Source organism: Nerophis ophidion, linkage group LG12, assembly GCF_033978795.1.
Source record: "Nerophis ophidion isolate RoL-2023_Sa linkage group LG12, RoL_Noph_v1.0, whole genome shotgun sequence".
NCBI lineage: Eukaryota > Metazoa > Chordata > Actinopteri > Syngnathiformes > Syngnathidae > Nerophis > Nerophis ophidion.
Genome location: NC_084622.1, coordinates 46,680,562 through 46,706,289, shown reverse-complemented (window position 1 = coordinate 46,706,289; position 25,728 = coordinate 46,680,562). Strand labels below are relative to the sequence as shown.

Below are 25,728 nucleotides of genomic sequence, written 5' to 3'. Positions count from 1 at the left end.
GCGGAATGATGACGCTTATGTTGACGCGTGTTTGTGACGTTATTGTTTGTAGTGGACATTTTATCCAAGCATCACTCACAGCTAAAAGTTGTCCAATTTAATTGCATAATTACACAGTATTTTGGACATCTGTGTTGCTGAATCTTTTGCAATTTGTTCAATTAATAATGGAGACGTCAAAGAAGAATGCTGTTGGTGGAAAGCGGTGGATTGCAGCCGCCTTTAGCAACCAAAACACAGCCGGTGTTTCTTTGTTTGTTGTGAAGCTTTACTATGGAACAGAGCTGTCAAGCGAACATGTTTCTCTACCACATGTCAACCAGCAGGTTTCGGTGAGAAAATTGTGGTAATAAGTCGGCTCTTATCGGAGACATCAGAGGAGCTTGTGTCGTTCTTCCTGCAGCAGCTGTCAAATAGCCAGCTGCCACTTTCTTGGCTCCTCCATGGCTTCCATCAGAGACACTGCTGGTCACCAAACCCCTCCCAATTTCAGGTATGACTTCATAATCTCACTAAAACACTAGTAACACAATAATCAGATAAGGAATTTTCCAGAATTATCCTAGTAAATGTGTCGAATAACATCTGAATCGCTCCCACTGCCCTAGCCTTTTTTTTATATTGCTTCACTCTAACTTTCCTCATCCACGAATCTTTCATTCTCGCTCAAATTAGTTGGGAAATCGTCGCTTTCTCGGTCCGAATCGCTCTTGCTGCTGGTGGCTGTGAATATAAACAATGTAAGGAGACCTACAACCAGTGACGTCACACGCACATCGTCTGCTACTTCCGGTACAGGCAAGGCTTTTTTTTTTGCGACCAAAAGTTACGTACTTTATGGTTGATGTTCTCTACTAAATCCTTTCAGCAAAAATATGGCAATATCGCGAAATGATCAATTATGACACATAGAATGGACCTGCTATCCCCGTTTAAATAAGAAAATCTCATTTTAGTAGGCCTCTAGAACTATGTATGATGATGCTTGTTCAAGTTTTTCATTCAATCAACTAACTGGAATCATTGGGAAAAGATGGAAACAAATAATTAATTACGGAACTACTAAATTATTAGTTTGTAAACCTCTAATAAGAAATTCTAGTTGGCAAAAAGGAACTAAAATAAATATAAAATAATATAATGTTTATTTAATAAAGAAATCTTTGAAGGATGCTCATATAACACATATGGAAAATGGGAGGACATTTTTGACTGCTTTTTGACTGAAGAAATATTCAAATTAATCTACGAAACTACTATCGATTTGCAAAATTGTTCATTTCAAATTAAAATTATTTATAACTTTTCGAACACAAGAAAAATGTTAAAACTATGGAATGTGACAAGAGTCGGATGAATACCTATTTTGTTGTAAGGAGTCTGAATCCACCCTGCTTTTGTTTTGGTATTGTCATATTGTGTCTTCCTTTTGGGTGGAAGTTGGAAAAATGTGTTTAATTATTGGTTTGTTTATGAAGTTTAATATGGTTTCTGTTATTTTAGGAGAGTTCATTGACAGTCATGACTAAGTCAATTTAATTATAGCATTCAGTGAAAGGTTTTTTTTAAGGCCAAAAACAGATATTCACTTTTTACCCTCATTAAAACATGTATTCAGTATTTTTTGACTTCAGAAAGTTATATGGTTGAAACCGATAATGATGCCAATATACATAAAAAAAGATGGGAAGTTTGAAAATGTAGTTTTGTTTACAGATATTTGCAATCTATTGTTGTGTTTCCTAATTTTGAGTGTACATAAATGAAGGCGTGTGTTGCTGAGCCCGACTTTGATTGATTGATTGAAACTTTTATTAGTAGATTGCACAGTTCAGTACATATTCCGTACAATTGACCACTAAATGGTAACACCCCAATAAGTTTTTCAACTTGTTTAAGTCGGGGTCCACGTTAATCAATTCAGGTAAACTGGACCTGGACATAATCTGGACTGGACCTGGTTGAAGAACCCTTCAAACAATCTAATTTCATTCATAAGGTCCTTTTCAAAAAATATATATAAAATAAAATAAAATAAATACATTTAAAACATTTTCTTGAATAAGAAAGAAAGTACAACAATATAAAACAGTTATAGAGAAACTAGTAGTTAATGAAAATGAGTAACATTAACTGTTAAAGGTTAGCACTATTAGACAGAGTAATGAAATACATGTTATACAATCTTTAGAAGAAATTGTAAGTGTAATATATTATCTTCAGAATATGTTCATAGTGAAGCACTACAAGGACAGAAATATTTCATCCTGCTTGAATGTAAGACTTGTATTCAACTCCTGGGTAAACACTGCCCCCTGGTGGACTCTTTAACTACATACCTTGTCTCCTTTGCGTCCACTCAGACCTTGAGCACCTGGAACGCCCATGGGTCCTCTCTCTCCTTTGCGTCCACTCAGACCTTGAGCACCTGGAACGCCCATGGGTCCTCTCTCTCCTTTGCGTCCACTCAGACCTTGAGCACCTGGAACGCCCATGGGTCCTCTCTCTCCTTTGCGTCCACTCAGACCTTGAGCACCTGGAACGCCCTTGGGTCCTCTCTCTCCTTTGCGTCCACTCAGACCTTGAGCACCTGGAACGCCCTTGGGTCCTCTCTCTCATTTGCTCTCCTGTCATATATGAGAACAATGAATAAGTATTGTACTTACAATGTGCTGTGCTGAGCAGACATGTGTTGAGTTGGCTCCAGCAGCAAACTTTCCATATTCACTTTTAGACCTTGTCATTGAAGCAATTTGAAGTACAGCGAGGTGTTGCATGCATGACATACATGTAGATGTTTTTAAAAATGTATTTTGTAATTTGTGATTGCTGCTGTTCACATTCACGTCCACACAGAAGTAATACAAATAACGCTTTTCTAGACAAAAGCAGCACCGTTGTGTAGCACACTCGATGTAGATACTTTTTTAAATGTATTTTGTAATTTATGATTGGCCTCACGCGGGCCGGACAGGGACGCACATAGAGCCGCAGAATGCCCGGGTCTGTGTTACAGTGAATGAATATGCATTTTAATGTATAATCACCTCATGATAGTATTACACAATTCCCTAAGCCAGTGACTATCTAACTGTGGTAAGACAGAGAATGACATAAATATGCAAACAGTTTTACTGTTCAAACTGTGGCCAAAAATATTCAATGAATACTTATGGCCACTATGCAACTGGTCATTATGGTGGTACTTGGAGAGCAACGTTTTTTTTTCTTGAAGTGGTACTTGGAGAACAACCTTTACATATTTGCTTTTGAAGTCATAAGTCAGGGGAACAAGTATTTAAACAAAAACATTTCAGGAATATAAATGTTAACACAGGGGTGTCTAAACGTTTTCACCAAAAAGTCAAAGTATGTTAGTACCGTTTTGAGATATTTTTATATATCTTAAAAATAATACTCAAAACGGACATTAAAGAAAAAACTTGGGCCATGTCCACACAATTACAGAGTGTTTCAAAAACACATATTTGGGGTGAAAACAGTCTTTATTCACACAAGTGTAGTTTCAAAAGTGTCTCTGTCTACACACAAACACATACACCTGCTGTCATGCACATTTTGTCCAATCAAAATCCTGACAAATGGTGGCATTACACCTCTTATTATTTTTATTTTTATACACTACACGTAAAATGACTTGTCCATTATCTTTAAACCCAGCCTGCACGTACACAGAGCCCTGGGAACATTATTAAAGAGCGAATAATAGAATTATAACATGTTCAGCAAAATGGTGATGAATTACATGTGCAGTGAAGTCGACATTATTTCTAAAATCAGCACGCACTAAGGAAACCATTTTGCATGTTTGAGGGAATTATAAAGCATTTAATCATGGATATAATGATATGGTACATGGATGATGAAGTGTATATTGTCTTTCACATCAGTACAAATGACAAGGATGACGTTACATTGTTTTTTTTGTTTCTGCTTGGTCGCTCTTTTTGTGTGTGTGCGGTCGCGCCCGGCTCAATCTACAATAATGGAAGCAAGACACGTAAGTTCACTGCATGACTTGTCGTTAAACAAGGACTAAAAACATAAGATAATGTTGCACCTTTCTTATGACACAGAGCAAAAAGTCTTGCTTGTCAAAGTTGTGCCATCAGGTGGAGGTTCCACAGCCATCACATCCAAAACAGCTGACTGTCATTTGCGCTGACGGGAGTGTCACCAAGCCCATTTTAATGAATCTTTTTTTAATTCATGTTGAGTGAAAATAGCGCATCCAAACATAGAATAAATCATCTTATGGTGCGTTTAAAGGCAGCAAGGCAGTGTTGTTGAGCTTGGAAATGACACAAGCGTGACGTCATCTCAAGTCTCCGGTTGTGCCGTGTACACGCATACGCTCAGCGGAGACTTTTGGAACTCTACACTTTGACCAGCGTTTGCAAAAGTCTGCATTTTTAAAGACACGAGAGGCCTAAACACAGAGATATGTATGCGTTTATTAGGTTTCTCTGTTCGTGTGGACATGGCCCTAGTGTCAGCTTTGTGTTATAGACTACAAAGTGTAGCAAAGTATTACAGTAAAAAATAGAACATAGGTGGTTCCACAGCTGGGCGATATATCGATATACGCGATATATTGCGGGTTTGTCTCTGTGCGAGATAGAAAATGACTATATCGTAATATTGGAGTAGACGTTCTCACGCAGTTGTTTTTAGCTGCGGGCATTACACTACAGGCTCTCCTCGCTCTTTCCTGTGTCTCCTTCTCACAGACAAGCAGGCGCACATTCTTACATACGTCACATACTGTCACCTCTTACTTCACATACGTATACGCCCTCGCCCAGCAGAGAGGTAGCGGCGTGGCTAACGTTAGCTGTGATGCTAGCGGGTTGTTGCAAGAGAACGAAGGTGCGAATCTCGTAACAAATGAATGAATTAATTCCCAAGAAAAACAGCACGGGGTCCATCGTCTGGCGGTGGTTCGGCTTCAATCGGAAATATGTCGAATAGACAACTTTAATTTGTTATGTGTGGAGCACAAGCGTTGCTACCAAAAGTAGCATTACTGCTAATATGTAGCATCATTTGAAAAGTTTAAAAAAATACAGTTTTGGTCAATTGACTTAGTTGTGATTTCCTTCTCTGCATGAAAGTTTTAAAAGTAGCATATATTAGTGCAGTATGGAGAATAATCACCATACTGCTGTGATTATATGTATCCAGTGTTTATTCAAGGCTAAGGCAAAATACTGAGAAATATATCGTATATCGCGATATGGCCTAAAAATATTGCAGTATTACAAAAAGGCAATATCGCCCAGCCCTAGGTGGTTCAACGTAGCACATTTTTCTGCCTATATTTTTCACATTTACTAATAGGGTGTCCAGAGCAGCAACGGTGGGCAAAATGAACTTTCACAAAATATTCATTATGAACAGTCCTGCAATGCGTTCACTTGTGGAAATGTCTAAACATAAAAGCTAAATGTCCTCCAATAATAAGCGCACAAGTCTTGCTGGGTAATATGGCCCAAAACGGATAGCATTTATGCATTTATAGTCTGAATGGCGATATATGTTATACCGTATTTCCTTGAATTGCCGCCGGTGCGCTAATTAATTTAAAACCTCCTCTCACTCCTGCGCTTACCAAAGGCATGCGGTAAAAGTAAGCATGCGCACATTATTTTAAAACCTCTTCTCACTCCGACACTTACCAAAGGTATGCAGTAAAAATCTGAGTGTGATGTAAGCTTGGATCTTAAATCCTACTGAATAGTAGGGGTGTAACGGTACGTGTATTTGTATTAAACCGTTTCAGTACGGGGGTTTCGGTTCGGCACGCGGGCGTACAGAACGAGTTTGGAAGCAGAAGTCTTCACAAGCTGCTATGCTTTCTGCCTCTGTCTCAGCAGTGAGCACCCAGCATTGTCCTGCCCACACAACCATCTGATTGGTTACATACAAAGCCAATCAGCAGTGCGTATTCAGAGCGATGTAATAGCCAATCAGCAGTGTGTATTAAGAGCGATGTAATCAATGCTTTAGCGTCGAGCAGAGATATTCGTTTAGCAGGGGAGCAGCGGACTCTACCCAAATTATACTTAACACTTCCCAGTCACAACTATTACAAACATCACTATGAGCCCGTTGACCTTCTAGAAACTTAAACTGCAGCTCAGGTAGCTCACAGTATAGGTTTGAGGTGAAGGCTAATTAGCTTTTAGCGTAAGATTAGCTCATTTTGCTGTGTGTGTGTGCGTGTTAGGGGCAGCAAAGCCCTGTCTGTTATTTCATTGAACTCCATCGTGTTTAGGGATAAATAGTCTCTCCCATTGCTATTGTACTATTTTTCAGCAATAGTTACATTAATCATTAGTAATGTAGCAGCCTAGTTTTGAATAGCAGGGTCCCTGCTATCGCATGTTGATAAAAATACAACATGTACATAATAAAAGTCAACTACAGGCTTCCCTAATACTGTAATAAATTAAGCATGATGAGTTGACAAACAGTTTCAATGGAAACTGTTTAATGTTGCACTTTTTATATGTAGAAGAAAGGTTTTTTCATTTTATTTAATCACAGCAACAACTTGAGACAGTTTAATGTGGATTAACGTGGGCAGAATTATTATAGTTTTCCTCATGTTAGAAGGATAAAGCCATTGTTTACAAATTTGGTAAATAACCAAAAAAGGTATATTTTGTTGTTTTCTTACTGTACCGAAAATGAACCGAACCGTGACCTCTAAACCGAGGTACGTACCAAACCGTAAATTTTGTGTACTGTTGCACCCCTACTGAATAGCTCTTAGTCTTCTTCCCTTTATGCGATTTCAAATTACCGGTATTAAAATCAGCCTCCTCCATTTTGAAAATGATGACAGGGGAAGTGTCACTCGTGACGTCACGAGTTTGACCAGGCGGTAATACTAAGCATGCGCTAATTTTTTGGGGGAGCGAGTTTGACCCGGCAATAATTCAAGGCAGGCGCATACTATATGCCCTGCGGCAATTCAAGGAAATACGGTATGCTGGTACCTGAAACAACAGGTGTAAAGTGCTCGAGGCCGCTGACCTACTTATCTCCATTGCAGCGGTGGTTTGCGTTGTGCATCGTTGCTTCCTGTGCGTGGGGTTATTTTCGGAGCAACTGAAAAGCAGAGACGTGGAAATTCACAACTCTAAGCTGAAGAAGTAGAATAAATCAACACGCAAAATGTTTACATCTCAAGATCGTATCAAATTATACCCAAAGCTAAGTTTTAATTTCTTTACTCATAATTTAAGACTATTGTATAAATTTTTTCTGTATAATCCTGAAATATGAAGTCAGTCTACACATCCTATCATGATTTATAAGCTTCCATAAAATCTTTTTGTAAGGCTGCCGGCGCCGCCTCAGACAAACAAAACCATTGTAACATTTCACCCGGAAAAAAGTCCTCTGCTATGGTCCGATAGTGGTATACAAGTGCTAAATTATTCACTGTAAAACCCTGTTTGAAAATTCAACAAAATATGGAAGTTACAGCTATTGTTTATTGTAACGTCAGTACTTGGTTCATTAAATAATAAAATATATAATCTATCAAGTTTTAAAATATTGAATGAAGTGATTTTCTTTAAGTTACTGACTTTTTATTCATGCATTTATCATGTTTTGTAGTTCACCTTCCAAAAAGTAGCTCACTTATTTTCTTAGTCTTAAAAAGCGACAAGTTTTGAGCTTCAAAAATGCCTAGCTCCTTTGATATCATATTGGTTCAAATACCTTTTAAACTTGGTTTGCCTTTGCACTAGTGTCACTTTTTTTTTAAAGATATTCAGCATTTTAAATTTGGAGAGTATGCAGATTAATTTTTCCTGTATGTAGTAACCTAACGTGTTGATTATAAAGTCATTAATTAGCAGTTTTTGTTATTTTTTTCCATTACGCTAGGTTTATTGCCTAAAGGCTGCTGGCTATTCAGTTTGTAACTACTCTTCAGTCGCTATACGACACACGGGCTATAAGGAAAGACATTTTCAAGCCCAGGACTAGCTAATCATTTGCAGGCATGTGAGCACCCTTAAAAAAAAAAAACATAAAGGCTGGCAAAAAAAATAAGAATAAATTAAATCAAGACTACATTTCCTGCAATGGAAACAATCACAAACAAACAAACAAATAAATACACACTATTTTTTTTAACAACAAACATGTCCACATGTGAATAAAAGTTAAGGCACTTTCAACATATTCAACAATTTTACACATCAGGTTGAGCAAATTATGACTTTAACACAACATGTCAAGGAAAGAAAATAAAAGCAAATACAGTATTACAAATAATAAAACAATGTGATAAAATACACAAATTATAGAGAAAAAAAGGCTACATTCAATCACCTTAAATGTTTTCAATAATGATATCAATTTAAAGTTTTTGGTACTTTTAATCATTTTCCAAGAATTAATTGGTAATTTGAAACCATTAAGCCAATTAAAACATGTAGGTTTTAACTTCAGAAATCGACATTTATGTATAAAAATAGTTGCTTGCAGCATAATAGTGTTGACAAACATGTCTAAGGATGTGGAGATGTCCCCATTCACAATAAAAGAGATCAAATTTGACACATATGTGAATGACAGTAACATATAAATGTTTGTCAACATTTTTATGCTGCAAGCAAATTTTTGTATGCATAAATGTTGATTTCTGAAAGAAAAAACGTTTTCTAATTGGCTAAACGGTAAAACTATCAAATAAATATGCAAAAATGGTTAAAAGTACAAAAACCCTTAAACATACATCTTTATTAAAAAGTTTGAAAGTGACTTAATTTAACCCTTTTTTTAAAATTGTATCATAGTTTTTTATTATTTGTAATACTCTTTTTTATGTGCTTTTAACCCTTTCATTGACATGTTTTATTCATGCTAATGGATGTGTAAAATTGTTGAATATAAAAGAAAAAGTTTAACAACTAACTATATAGTTCTGATGTTAGGGTTAGGGTTAACCCTCACCCTAACTCTGTTTATAATATACCTTTTCGTATAGTAATTATACGTCAAGGGCCGGGATCCGCGCATGCGCGAAGGTAACTTTTTGACGGCATTCTGTGACTTCACGTTTTGTTAAATTAGAATATTTTATGAATGTGTTGTCTAAAAACTAGCTGACCTAAAAGTAAAGGAAAAGAAAAATATAAACACGAAGAAGGGGAAATATATATAAAATGAATAATTATAATGCAATAGTAATCGTCCAAATATGATTAGCAGTATGACGTGAACATGAATGTTTGGACGGCGAGATTTTAGCCGAGGAGCTATCGTTAGCTGTTGTGCTAAAACGCTACAAGGAGAGATATAGGTTATATGTGTAAATAAAGCTGTAGTCACTCACCAATCTGGAGATATAGGTTATATGTGTAAATAAAGCTGTAGTCACGCAGCAATCTTCAAAACAAAACATTGCTTCACGCGGGAGTAGAGAAGTTGCGCCAATTCACTCCAAATGTTTGGAGGTTGCTCCACGCATGCGCGAAGAGAACGTCACTCCCGTCACATTGTTCCAGATTTGGAAATTCTTTGACGTTCCGTGGCATTTATCGATTTTGAACTGCCAAAAAAGTTCATTGTTATGATCATTATTCGAGCAACAATTGTTAATAGAAGATTGCATACAAAACAACAGTTATTTAGGAATACAGTATTTATTTTGTAACTGCACATAAACCGGAAGCAGCCTTAAATTGGAACTAAATACATCTTTAAAAAAAAATACTTTGTATGAATAAAATACATCAATCGAAAATACCAATCATTCTACGTTTTAGCGATACAACAAAAATAAACATTTTAAACAATAAAGTTCAAAAAGCCATCGTAAACACGCAAGGGCCGAACTCTGCGCATGCGCGAAGAAAACGTAACTTCCGGGACCTATTTTCCCAGTGCGTATTTGAATGTTTTATGAATCTGTTGTCTATAAGCTAGCCTAAGAGTGAAAGGGAACATGAAAATAAACATGGACAAGGGGGTATATTTAACAAAAAAATCAGGGCGTATTAGAGCCACATTTCAACCACATTCACTAATCTGTCATTGCAAGACATGACACACGAGGGCGCCACTGACTCACAATGCGTAAATATTTGTTTTAATGTTGATTTTGTTTCTCAAACAAAGCACCTACTGCAACTTAAATCAATGTCTGTAGCCTAAAAACACTTCCAAATGATCAGTATTGCGAATTGATGTTAATAAAGTAGCCAAAAAATATGTATTTACTTGCCATTTAAAGGAAAACTTTACTATGTTTGGAATTTGTTTGTTCACAATCATTATGAGAAACAAAAACAAACGTCTTTTTTTCGCAAGATCCTAAAGATTGAAAATGCCTGCAAAATGCTTCTAATGGGAGTGACCATTGTAGCTTTCAAAGCCCTCAACAACTTCAAAACACTCCATTTCATACACACATACATACATATATATATATATACATACATATATATACACATACATACATACACACATATATATATACACATACATACACATATAATGTATATACATATATATACACACATATATAATGTATATACATATACACACACACACATACATATATATTATATATATACATACATACATACATACACATATATATACATACATACACATCTACATACATATATATATATATATACACACATATATATACACATACATACATATAAATCTACATACATATATATAGACACACACATATATACATATATATACGCACATATACATATATACATACGCACATATACATATACGCACATATACATATATATATATATACATATACAGTCCTGCACTCTTCAGCATCTACATGCTGCCGCTAGGTGACGTCATACGTGTTAGCTTTCACTGTTATGATCACGACAGCCAAACTCTACAAGCCCCCAAAGCTGATCAACACGCCTGATTGTAGTCAGCTGGAGGTGTGCCTTAATGAATTCAAACATTGGATGTCCGCTAAGGTTTTGCAACTCAACGCTAAGAAAACTAAAATGCTGATTATCTGTCCTGCTGGACACAAACACCACTTGACTTTATTAATTCATGCTTACAGTAGAGCCAAGGCCCCACTGAAAAAAAAAAACAGCACAACTTTACACTTGTGACAACCAAACATCTAATACCACCATAAGATTTGACAACCAAACATCTGATACCACCATAACATTTGACAACCAAACAATTCCACACCCACTTAATACCACCGTAACTTTTGATAAATTCCACACCCATTAAAAAGACCACTGTGAAATTTGACAACCAAACATTTAATACCACCATAACATTTGACAACCAAACATTTGATACCACCATAACATTTGACAACCAAACATCTAATACCACCATAACATTTGACAACCAAACATCTGATACCACCATAACATTTGACAACCAAACATCTGATACCACCATAACATTTGACAACCAAACATCTAATACCACCATAACATTTGACAACCAAACATCTAATACCACCATAACATTTGACAACCAAACATCTAATACCACCATAACATTTGACAACCAAACATCTAATACCACCATAACATTTGACAACCAAACATCTAATACCACCATAACATTTGACAACCAAACATCTAATACCACCATAACATTTGACAACCAAACATCTAATACCACCATAACATTTGACAACCAAACATCTAATACCACCATAACATTTGACAACCAAACATCTAATACCACCATAACATTTGACAACCAAACATCTGATACCACCATAACATTTGACAACCATACAATTCCACACCCACTTAACACCACTGTAACTTATGACAAACCATTCCACACCCATTTAATAACACCACCATAACAGTTTGACAACCAAACAATTACACAAAGCTACTAGATGAAGAATCTGGATATTATCTTCAACCCAACTCTCTCGTTTGAGTCACATATTAAGAGTGTAACCAACACAACTCTTTCGTTTCAGTCACATTAGGAGTGTAAAACAGCCTTCTTTCACCTCCGTAATCTCGCTGAAATATGTCCCTATTTTGTCCACTAGAGACGCTGAGATCATTATTCATGCGTTATTTACATCTCTCTACATTACTGTTATCTATTTTTTTCAGGCCTCCTTTTGTCTAGCATTAAAATATTAGTTGGTACAAAATGCAGCTGCTATACTTTTAACAAGAAAGTTTGATCATATTACACCTATACTATAGTGTTGTTGCGGTGCATGGTGTAAGAATGATAACGTGGATGAACAAATGAATGACAAAATAAGTAAGATTGTGTGACAGAACAGCGGGAAAAGAAGACTGCAGAGAGACGATGATGTTAGCTGCCAGCGTGTTTATTGACAACTCAGTATGTGAGTGCAGTGTGTGATTACCTTAAAGAGATGGAGTGTGACAATGTGTAAGTATTATCTGAGCGTGGTCACCAGAGGGTGTTGAGTGTGCGTGTTGAGATAGAGGTGGAAGTCCAAAAGAAGAAAAAGGCTTGGACGTCAGAGGGCAGGAGCGAGGTCTTGGTCCAGGGAGGCAAGAGGGAATCCAAAGTGGGTCCAGGTAGACGAAGAGGAAGCTGGAGGATGACACAACACGAAAGACCGTCAACTCGACAGGAAGGGAACACAGGGAGCAAGAAGGCTGGAGATGTGTTGACTTACTGTACTGGTAGGAGAAACTACGTTCTGGCACCGGATCTTAAGACGCGCTGGCTTATGAAGGCTGGTTGCTCATCACCGGCAGGTGTGTTGATTGCAGATCTCTTGCAGAGGCACACCCGCAGCGGCGAGGGAACACCTGTTGATGTGCTCCGCCATGCACTCAGTCCGCACAGCAGGAGGAGAAGCAGGAACGTGACCCATAACACATTGTGTAAGACTTGTGTACTGTTGTAGCGCTGCGGGGTGTAAGAATGAGAAATTAGTCACATGAATGAATAAATGGATAACATTAGGTAAGAGTTTTGCATTGCATAGTGGAATAAACCAATTTTGACCTTATAGATATCAAAAACTGAGGAAACAAACACCATGAGGACACAAATTAAATACATATTGCCCCGCGACCCCGGAAGGGAATAAGCGGTAGGAAATGGATGGATGGATGACTTTGTATTGTAGATAACCAGACCCCAAAATTGACCTTGTAGATAAAACCATGATGACACAAATTAAATATATATTTACCATGTATTGTCAATGACAAGACCCCTAAAATTGACCTTGTAGATAACAAAAACCATGATGACACATATACATATTTACCATGTATCGTCGATGAGAAGACCCCTAAAATTGACCTTGTAGATATCAAAAACCACGGTGACACAAATTAAATACATATTTACCATGTATTGTTGACGAGACCCCTAAAATTGACCTTGTAGATAAAAACCATGACACAAATTAAATACATATTTACCATGTGTTGTCGATGACAAGACCCCTAAAATTGACCTTGTAGATAAAAACCATGACACAAATTAAATACATATTTACCATGTGTTGTCGATGACAAGACCCCTAAAATTGACCTTGTAGATAAAAACCATGGACACAAATTAAATACATATTTACCATGTGTTGTCAATGACAAGACCCCTAAAATTGACCTTGTAGATATCAAAAACCATGGTGACACAAAATACATATTTACCATGCATTGTCGATGACAAGACCCCTAAAATTGACCTTGTAGATATCAAAAGCCATGACACAAATTAAATACATATTTACAATGTATTGTCGATGACGAGACCCCTGAAATTGACCTTTTAGATATCAAAAACCATGACACAAAATACATATTTACCATGTATTGTCGATGAGACCCCTAAAATTGACCTTGTAGATAACAAAAACCATGATGACACATATACATATTTACCATGTATTGTGAATGACAAGACCCCTAAAATTGACCTTGTAGATATCAAAAACCATGACACAAATACATATTTACCATGTATTGTCGATGAGAAGACCCCTAAAATTGACCTTGTAGATATCAAAAACCATGGTGACACAAAATACATATTTACCATGCATTGTCGGTGACAAGACCCCTAAAATTGACCTTGTAGATATCAAAAGCCATGACACAAATTAAATACATATTTACAATGTATTGTCGATGACGAGACCCCTGAAATTGACCTTGTAGATATCAAAAACCATGACACAAAATACATATTTACCATGTATTGTCGATGAGACCCCTAAAATTGACCTTGTAGATAACAAAAACCATGATGACACATATACATATTTACCATGTATTGTGAATGACAAGACCCCTAAAATTGACCTTGTAGATATCAAAAACCATGACACAAATACATATTTACCATGTATTGTCGATGAGAAGACCCCTAAAATTGACCTTGTAGATATCAAAAACCATGGTGACACAAAATACATATTTACCATGCATTGTCGGTGACAAGACCCCTAAAATTGACCTTGTAGATATCAAAAGCCATGACACAAATTAAATACATATTTACAATGTATTGTCGATGACGAGACCCCTGAAATTGACCTTGTAGATATCAAAAACCATGACACAAAATACATATTTACCATGTATTGTCGATGAGACCCCTAAAATTGACCTTGTAGATAACAAAAACCATGATGACACATATACATATTTACCATGTATTGTGAATGACAAGACCCCTAAAATTGACCTTGTAGATATCAAAAGCCATGACACAAATTAAATACATATTTACAATGTATTGTCGATGACGAGACCCCTAAAATTGACCTTGTAGATATAAAAAACCATGACACAAATACATATTTACCGTGTATTGTCGATGAGAAGACCCCTAAAATTGACCTTGTAGATATCAAAAACCATGGTGACACAAATTAAATACATATTTACCATGTATTGTCGATGACGAAACCCCTAAAATTGACCTTGTAGATAAAAACCATGACACAAATTAAATACATATTTACCATGTATTGTCGATGACAAGACCCCTAAAATTGACCTTGTAGATATCAAAAGCCATGACACAAATTAAATACATATTTACAATGTATTGTCGATGACGAGACCCCTGAAATTGACCTTGTAGATATCAAAAACCATGACACAAAATACATATTTACCATGTATTGTCGATGAGACCCCTAAAATTGACCTTGTAGATAACAAAAACCATGATGACACATATACATATTTACCATGTATTGTGAATGACAAGACCCCTAAAATTGACCTTGTAGATATCAAAAGCCATGACACAAATTAAATACATATTTACAATGTATTGTCGATGACGAGACCCCTAAAATTGACCTTGTAGATATAAAAAACCATGACACAAATACATATTTACCGTGTATTGTCGATGAGAAGACCCCTAAAATTGACCTTGTAGATATCAAAAACCATGGTGACACAAATTAAATACATATTTACCATGTATTGTCGATGACGAAACCCCTAAAATTGACCTTGTAGATAAAAACCATGACACAAATTAAATACATATTTACCATGTGTTGTCGATGACAAGACCCTTAAAATTGACCTTGTAGATAAAAACCATGGACACAAATACATATTTACCATGTGTTGTCGATGACGAAACCCCTAAAATCGACCTTGTAGATATCAAAAACCATGACACAAATACATATTTACCATGTGTTGTCGATGACAAGACCCCTAAAATTGACCTTGTAGATATCAAAAACCATGGACACAAATTAAATACATATTTACCATGTATTGTCGATGACAAGACCCCTAAAATTGACCTTGTAGATATCAAAAACCATGACACAAATTAAATACATATTTACCATGTATTGTCAATGACAAGACCCCTAAAATTGACCTTGTAGATATCAAAAACCATGACACAAATACATATTTACCATGTATTGTCGATGACAAAAACCCTAAAATTGACCTTGTAGATAAAAACCATGACACAAATTAAATACATATTTACCATGTATTGTAGATGACGAGATCCCTAAAATTGACCTTATAGATAAAAACCATAGTGAAACAAATTAAATACATATTTACCATGTATTGTCGATGACGAGACCCCTAAAATTGACCTTGTAGATAAAAACCATGACACAAAATACATACTGACCTTGTATTGTAGATATCAAAAACCATTAAGAAACAAAAACAATTAAGACACAAATTTAATACATACTAACCTAGTAAACCAAACCCCCCAAAATTGTCCCTGTAGTTATTAAAAACCAGGACACAAATATACATATTCACCTTGTATTGTAGAAGACCAGAGTCCTTCAAATTGACCTTGTAGATAACAAAAACCATGACAAAAAGGAAATACATATTGACCTTGTATTGTAGATGATCAAACCCCCAAAATTAAATTGACCTTGAAGATTAAAAACAAATTAAAATACATATTGACATTGTATTGTAGATGACCAAAACCCCGCGAATTGACCTTGTAGACAAAATCCATGGACACTAATAAACACAAATTTACCTTGTATTATAGATGACCTGACTTCTTAAAATTGACCTAATAAGTAACAAAAACCTGGACTAATGAAATACATATTAACCTTGTATTGTAGATATCAAAAACCACGAGGAAACAAAAAAAAGGCCCAAAATACATAGACCTTGTAGTAACAAAAACCATGAGGACAAATAAAATACAAATTTACCTTGTATTGTAGAAGACAAGACTCCTTAAAATTGACCTTGTAGACAACAAAATCCATGGACACTAAATAATAAATTTACCTTGTATTATAGATGACCAGACTTCTTAAACTTGACCTAATAGATAAAAACCATGACAAATGAAATACATATTAACCTTATATTGTAAATATCAAAAACCATGAGGAAACAAAAAAGAGGCCCAAAATACATACCAACCTTGTAGTAACAAAAACCATGAGGACAAAAAATACAAATTTACCTTGTATTGTAGATGATCAGACTCCTTAAAATTTACCTTGTAGATAAAAAACATGACAAATTACATATTGACCTTGTATTGTAGATGACCAAACCCCACAAAATTGACCTTGAAGTTAAAAACCATGACAAAAAAAAAATACATATTGATCTTGTATTATAGATGACCAGACACCCCCCGAAATTGACCTTGTTAATAGAAACCATGACACAAATAAAATATACATTGACCTTGTATTGTAGATATCAAAAACCATGAGGAAACAAAAACAATGACACAATATACATACTGACCGTGTAGTTAAAATACAAATTTACCTTGTATTGTTGAGACTCCTTAAAATTGACCTTGTAGATAAAAAAACATGACAAATGAAATACATATTGACCTTGTATTGTAGATATCACAAACCATGAGGAAACAAAAACAGTGACACAGGTTAAATACATACTGACCTTGTAGTTAAAAACCATTACACAAATTAAATACATACTGACCTTGTAGTTAAAAACCATGACACAAATTGAATTTGAAGATAAAAACCATTACAAAAAAAATACATTTACCTTGTATTGTAGATATCAAAAACCATGAGGAATGAAAACAATGACACAAAACCCCCCACAAATTGACCTTGTAGTTAAAAACTTTGGTCATCTACAATACAAGGTAAATATGTATTTTATTCGTCAAAGTTTTTGTTAACTACAAGGTCAATTTGTGGGGGGTTTGGTGTCATTGTTTTCTCATGGTTTTTGATATCTACAATACAAGGTCAATATGTATTCTATTTGTGTCCTAATGGTTTTTGTTTACTACAAGGTCAATTTTGGGGGGGGAAGGGGAGTCTGGTCATCTACAATACAAGGTAAATATGTATTTTATTTGTCAGACTCCCCTTCCCCCCCAAAATTGACCTTGTAGTTAACAAAAACCATGAGGACACAAAATACATATCGACCTTGTATTATAGATATCAAAAACCATGAGGAAACAAAAACAGTGACAAGTTTAATACATACTGACCTTGTAGTTAAAAACCATGACACAAATAAAATACTAATTTACCTTGTATTGTAGATGAACAGACTCCTTAAAATTGACCTTGTAGATAACAAAAACCATGACAAATGAAATACATGTTGACCTTGTATTGTAGATATCAAAAACGAGAAAAAAAAAAAAAAGGCCCAAAATACATACCAACCTTGTAACAAAAAACATGAGACCAAATAAAATACAAATTTACCTTGTATTATAGATGAGACACCCCCCAAAATGTACCTGGTTAATAGAAACCATGACACAAATAAAATATACATTTACCTTGTATTGTAGATATCAAAAACCATGAGGAAACAAAAACAATGACAACCCCCCCCACAAATTGACCTTGTAGTTAAAAACCATGACACAAATAAAATACAAATTTACCTTGTATTGTAGATGAACAGACTCCTTAAAATTGACCTTGTAGATAACAAAAACCATGACAAATGAAATACATTTTGACGTTATATTGTAGATGACTAGACCCCCAAAATTGACCTTGAAGATAAAAAAAAAAGATTAAAAAAAAGAAAATATACATAGACTTTGTATTGTAGACCAGACTCCACAAAATTGACCTTGAAGAAACAAAAAAAGTTTAGTTATTTTCAATTATTGCACCCACACAAGGAACCATTACATCAGCCTGGGGTGCAGCCTGAATGGAGAAACAAAAAACAGGGACGGAAAGGAATTTAGAACAAATATTTAAGACACATGAACACAAATCAAGTCATTTGCGGCAAAGAGGTGAGTTTTAAGCTGTGCTCTAAAAGTATCCAGAGTGGTGGCGGACTTGACTTTCAGGGGGAGCTTATTCCATAGGCCAGGTACCATCATTGACAATGCACAGTCTCTCTTTGTCACTAGGTTTGACTGTGGGACCTTCAAGGTCATCTGGTTGTCAGATCTGAGGCAACGACCAAGCCTGGAGCTGATAGGTTGGTCCAGGAGATGTTTGATGTAAGCTGGGGTAAGACCACGGAGCGCTTTGAAGACATACGTAAGGATCTTAAATTTCACTCTGTGCTTCACCAGGAGCCAGTGAAGGGAGGAGAGGATGGGAGAAATGTGTTCCCTCATTTTTGTGCCTGTCACCAGCATTTTGTACCAACTGCATGCTATATATGGTCTTGTTAGTGACCCCAGCATAGAGGGCATTCCATTAGTCCAGTCTGCAGAAGATGAGCATGAACACGACCCTCTAAGTCACTGGGGGAGAGGACAGACTTGATCTTGGCTATTGTGCACAGTTGGGGGGTTGGAGTTCCCGAACAGAAGAATTTCACTCTGTCATTGAGCTGCAGGAAATTTTGACATCCACTCTTTTATGTCCTGCAAGCAGTCTTTCAAATGGTCCAGTCCAGAGGGATAGTCTGTCTTGAGTGGAAGATAGATTTAGTATCATCAGTGTAGAAATGAAAGGAAATTTTAAGGCGATGAATGACTTGGCTGAGGGAGAGCATGTAGATGGAGAACAGGATGGAACCCAGTATTGAGCCCTGGGGACCCCACAGGTGAGGTTGGCACAGCGGGAGGAATGTTTGGCTCTGTTCACAGAGAAGGTTCCGTTGTTGATGGAGGACGTAAACCAGCACAGGGCTATGTTAGTGATGCCAACCTCTTATTTCCCCAGATACACAATACATCCAACATTGGCCGGCCACACACACACACACACACACACACACACACACACACACACACACACACACACACACACACACACACACACACAAGCAGCAACTATCACCCCCTCCCCGCCTCGGGTGAAGGTAATGTAACTATTGTAAACCAGACTTTCAAACCAAGGATGGCACAACATTTATTTAAACCCCAAAATGTCAAAAGGTGAACAACAAGAAAGCCAGCACCAACATCTCTGCAGATGTTTGGTGATGCATGGAGAGCTAAGAACCTTTTGTAAATACATCTTACATAAAGCATCACAAGTGCAAAACTATTCACAGCGTACTTTTCAGCTTGGAGATCACAACTTTGAAATGTCCCAACACCCAGCTTTTGACAACCATAGTAGGGCCAAATCAGTGAGGGCAGGTGTGTTCACCTGTAGCAAACACTCAGCCCCACCTTCATTCATCCATCCATTTCCTACCACTTATTTCCTTTGGGGTCACGGATACCTATCTCAGCTACAATCAGGCCGGAAGGCGGTGTACACCCTGGACAAGTCACCACCTCATCACAGGACCAACTTAACATCACAAAATGAAAATGCTACACCCACCCTTCTTTCTTTCTTTCTTTCTCTAACCCTACTTTGGTCATGTGCAATACGTTTTCATAACATGGTCACTACTGCCTACTTTGTCTTGTAATATTCTTATTTTACTGTTATATATATATATTTTTTTCCCCCCATTGTTGCTTTTTATTTTTTATTCTTATTGTAATATTTCTCTATTGTGTTTCCATTTAAACCCCCATTATTTACTTTTATTTAAATTGATCTCAACTCTGTACACTGCTGCTGGAATTTTAATTTTCCTGAAGGAACTCTCCTGAAGGAATCAATAAAGTACTATCTGTTGACATTCACAAGATGCCTGCATGAAATTTATCTTTATCTCAGGACAAAAATAAACACTCCAAAACATATACATATGGAGCCTATGTATTGTTAATGCTCATTGACATGCTCCACACATATGTATTATAAATGCTCATTGACATGCACCACACATATGCATTATAAATGCTCATTGACATGCACCACACATATGCATTATAAATGCTCATTGACATGCTCCACACGTATGCATGTATGTATTGTTAATGCTCATTGACAGACTCCACATGCATGTATGTGCTGTTAATGCTTATTGACATGCTTGACATGACATACAAACATGTCAAGCCTGTCAATGAGCATCAACAATACATGTCAAGCATGTAAATGAGCATAAACGATACACACATTCATACATGTTGGGCCTGTAAATGACCATGAATAATACATACATGCCGCGCCTGTAAACGACCATGAATAATACATACAGGCCGCGCCTGTATACGAGCATAAACAATACATACATGCCGGGCCTGTATAAGAGCATAAATACATACATGTCAGGCCTGTAAAAGAGCATAAAACGCAACATACATAAACATTGGCGTCGCACACGACCAACGCCAAACCAATTAGTCCGCCCTGAGATGGGTAGGTTTTGAGTTCAAACCCCGCCTGAGTCATACCAAAGACTATAAAAATGGGAGCCATTACTCCCCTGCTTGGCACTCAGAATCAAGGCTTGTAATTGGGGGTTTAATCACCCAAATTTATTCCCGAGCTCAGCCACCACTGCTGCTCACTGCTCCCCTCACCTCCCAGGAAGTGATCCAGGGTGAGGAGTCAAATGCAGATAATTTTGCCACACCTAGTGTGTGACAATTATTGGTACTTGAACATTGGCCTCAGACTACCAACGCCAAACCAACATTAGCCTTGTCGACAACCGTCAGGAACAAGAGTGAAGCGTCTTGCTCAAGGACACAACGTACATGACGAGGTCACTAGAAGGTGGGAATTGAACCAGGAATTAAAACTAGGGGAGACAGGACATTCTCTGTGGTCGGCCCTAAGCTGTGGAACACTGTGCCCCTCCATACTCAAACTGCTCCCGATGTGGAGTGTTTTAAGTCTCGTCTTAAGACCCATTTTTATTCTTTGGCTTTTAACACTACGTGAGTTGTGTGGTCAGGAAATATAATCCTTTAAGTTTACAATTCAGAAAGTTTTATGAAGCATAATTGTAAGCACACTACCACAAAACACAAATTGCTAGCCTCCGATGTTATGAACATTTTTTACAGTTGCATTGTATTGAAAATGAGGACATAGCAAAACATTTATTCCTTTAGTGGGAAAATATATACATAGAATAGAATGTACTTTATTGATCCTTGGGGGATATTCAACACCACAGTTCGCTCACAAACTATGATGATAATATTTTATATATATATATATATATATATATATATATATATATATATATATATATATATATATATATATATATATATATATATATATATATATATATCATTGTGAGCGAACTGTGGTGTTGAATATCCCCCAAGGATCAATAAAGTACATTCTATTCTATGTATATATTTATTATTATTAATTTTTATTTAGTCATTGGTGGAGCTTAAGATAGTATTAGAATGTTTGTAATATTGTTGTGCTGCACTTTGGAAACATTTTGTTTAAATGTGCTATATACGGTAAAGTGGATTGGAAGAATCCACAGGTTGCTGGCACGGTCACTCTACCAACCACGCAGTCCCCAAATACACCAAAAGAACATTGACTTTGTATAGGACATATACTAATAAATAGGGCTGCGAATCTTTGGGTGTCCCACGATTCAATATCGATTCTTAGGGTCGCAATTCGATTATAATTCGATTGAACGCGATTCTCAATTCACAACAATATTTTTCCAATTGAAAAGGATTGTGTATTCATTCAATACATAGATTTCAGCAGGATCTACCCCAGTCTGCTGACATGCTAGCAGAGTAGTAGATTTTTAAAAAAAGCTTTTATAATTGTAAAGGACAATGTTTTATCAACTGATTGCAATAATGTAAATTTGTTTGAACTGTTAAACGTACCAAAAATATGACTTATTTTATCTTTGTGAAAACATTGGACACAGTGTGTTGTCCAGCTTATGAGATGCCATGCAAGTGTAAGCCACTGTGACACTATTGTTATTTTTTATTATTTTTATAAATGTCTAATGATTATGTCAATGAGGGATTTTTAATCACTGCTTTGCTGAAATCATAATGATACTGTTAATCATTTTTGTTTCACTACTTTTGGTTTGTTCTGTGTGGTGTTTGTGTCTCCTCTCAATTGTTCTGTTTATTGCAGTTCTGAGTGTTGCTGGCTCAGCTTTGCTTTTGGAATTGGATTGCATTGTTATGGTATTGCTGTGTAGTGGTTTGTTGGATTGATTAATTTAAAAAATATATTTTTTTCGTAGATTTTTCTTAAAATGAGAATTGATTCTGAATTGCACAATATGAAAATCGTGATTCTAATTCGAATTGATTTTTTGTCCACACCCCTACTAATAAATATCGAAATCTATAAAGCCCCCCTCACACACACACACACACACCAAAAAGCAGCAACTATCACACCCCGCCTTGGGGTAAGGTCATGTAAGCATTGTAAACTGGACTTTCAAACCAAGGACGGCAAAACATGCAGTTTAACACTTTAACATTTATTTAAACCCCAAAATGTCAAAAGGTGAACAACAACAACAACAAGAAAGCCAGCACCAACATCTCTGCAGATGTTTGGTGATGCATGGAGAGCTGACAACTCTATGTAAATACACCTTAAACAAAGCATCACAAGTGTAAAAGTATTCACAGCGTACTTTTGAGCTTGGAGATCCCAACTTTGAAATGTCCTTCTAAACACCCAGCTTTTGACAACCATAGTTGGACCAAATCAGTGAGGGCAGGTGTGTTCACCTGTAGCAAACACTAATCCGTGAGGGCAGGTGTGTTCACCTGTAGCAAACACTAATCAGTGAGGGCAGGTGTGTTCACCTGTAGCAAACACTCAGCCACACCTTGACTCTCTTAGCCAGCAGTTGAGAGCCATGGTGACTGACAGCTTGTCAGCAACTAAATGTGTCTTGTTTCTACATGTTGTGTTCCTAACATGTGCATGTTTGTCACTAAATGTGTGTTTCTACATGTTGTGTTCCTAACATGTGCATGTTTGTCACTAAATGTGTGTTTCTACATGTTGTGTTCCTAACACATGTGCATGTTTGTCACTAAATGTGTGTTTCTACATGTTGTGTTCCTAACACATGTGCATGTTTGTCACTAAATGTGTGTTTCTACATGTTGTGTTCCTAACATGTGCATGTTTGTCACTAAATGTGTTTCTACATGTGTTCCTAACACATGTGCATGTTTGTCACTAAATGTGTGTTTCTACATGTTGTGTTCCTAACATGTGCATGTTTGTCACTAAATGTGTGTTTCTACATGTTGTGTTCCTAACACATGTGCATGTTTGTCACTAAATGTGTGTTTCTACATGTTGTGTTCCTAACATGTGCATGTTTGTCACTAAATGTGTTTCTACATGTGTTCCTAACACATGTGCATGTTTGTCACTAAATGTGTGTTTCTACATGTTGTGTTCCTAACATGTGCATGTTTGTCACTAAATGTGTGTTTCTACATGTTGTGTTCCTAACACATGTGCATGTTTGTCACTAAATGTGTGTTTCTACATGTTGTGTTCCTAACACATGTGCATGTTTGTCACTAAATGTGTGTTTCTACATGTTGTGTTCCTAACACATGTGCATGTTTGTCACTAAATGTGTGTTTCTACATGTGTTCCTAACACATGTGCATGTTTGTCACTAAATGTGTGTTTCTACATGTTGTGTTCCTAACACATGTGCATGTTTGTCACTAAATGTGTGTTTCTACATGTTGTGTTCCTAACACATGTGCACGTGCAGTGCGAATCAAACAATGTTCAAGCGGCAATAAAGCACACGGTAGAAGCATGAAGACAAACAATAGAACGCCAGTGTAAAAGAGCAAAGTATTACTCACTGCGAATAAAACCCGTCCGATCCACATCCGTCAAAAAAGAATAATGATGAAGCAGTGAAGGAGGGACTCAGGTGGAACTAAATACAACTAATTAAACGAGGAACAGGTGTGCAGACACGGAGCAGATAGTAAAGGTGCCACAAAAGACAGAGAGCAAACAGGAAACGGTGAGAAAATAAGAGCAGCAGGACAGGAAGTGATTTCAAAGACAGGAAAAGCAAACATGAGCAAAGTGTCAGTAGCACTTCTGACACATCTATATATATATTAGACCAGGGTCTCAGACACGCGAGATCTTATTTTGCGGCTCCCACGCTAATATGAAAGTTGAATGTTAGTGAGAGTTTGATATGAATGGTGCTTGACAGCGTTGTGGGCGGAGCTAAGGAATCCACCAATCACGGTGTGCTATATGGCTCTCCAACAGTGACGTCACTTGTGTGACGCAGGCAGAGACAGGTTTGAAATAAAGTTAAAAACGATGATGCTGTGTTCCAAATTTAAGTTATTTGATGAATCTGAATGAGCCTATGGCTTTGCACTTTGTTTATTATGTATTCATTTCTTTGTATTCTATTTTTGTTATTTTGAATTTACAACGCCCTGGCGCAGTTTGGACTGTTTTTATAATGTTTTGTAATGTTTTATATTGTTGTTGGACTTACTGTTTGTAATTGTGGAAATTTATAAAAAAAAAAAAAAAGGGTTGAAATAAAGTTGAAAACGATGACACTGTGTTCCAAATTTAAGTTATTTAATGAATCTGAATGAGCCTATGGCTTAATTAATTTGCACTTGGTTATTATATATATATATATTTGTATTCTATTTTTGTTACTTTGAATTTACAACCCCCTGGCGCTGTTTGGACTGTTTTAATATTTTTTTGTAATGTTTTATACTGTTTTTAGACTATTTTGATTATTGTTTCTCATCTGTTTGTTATTGTTGAAATTTGTAAATAAACATTTTTTTAAAAAGTTTGAAATAAAGTGGTCCTCGTGTAAAACTAGAGCCTGCGTCTTTGTTATTGTAACTGAGAGTTTATATATGTCGCCT

The 25,728-nt window shown here is 36.4% G+C and overlaps 2 long non-coding RNA genes across 3 annotated transcripts; both read right to left on the bottom strand.

The window, feature by feature from the left end:
- Window positions 1-2,504: 2,504 nt before the first annotated feature.
- Window positions 2,505-9,503, bottom strand: LOC133563833 (uncharacterized). 2 transcript variants are annotated; one of them, XR_009809131.1, is made up of 3 exons: window positions 9,383-9,503; window positions 7,067-7,137; window positions 2,505-2,627 (listed from the first exon to the last, which is right to left on the bottom strand). It is a non-coding gene; the product is annotated as an uncharacterized LOC133563833 (long non-coding RNA). The 2 variants fall into 2 exon arrangements; XR_009809130.1 differs by having other exon boundaries at window positions 2,510-2,627; window positions 7,063-7,137.
- A 2,892-nt stretch (window positions 9,504-12,395) lies between these two features.
- Window positions 12,396-24,809, bottom strand: LOC133563831 (uncharacterized). The gene is made up of 3 exons (XR_009809127.1): window positions 24,670-24,809; window positions 12,695-12,930; window positions 12,396-12,609 (listed from the first exon to the last, which is right to left on the bottom strand). It is a non-coding gene; the product is annotated as an uncharacterized LOC133563831 (long non-coding RNA).
- Between the last annotated feature and the right edge of the window lie 919 nt (window positions 24,810-25,728).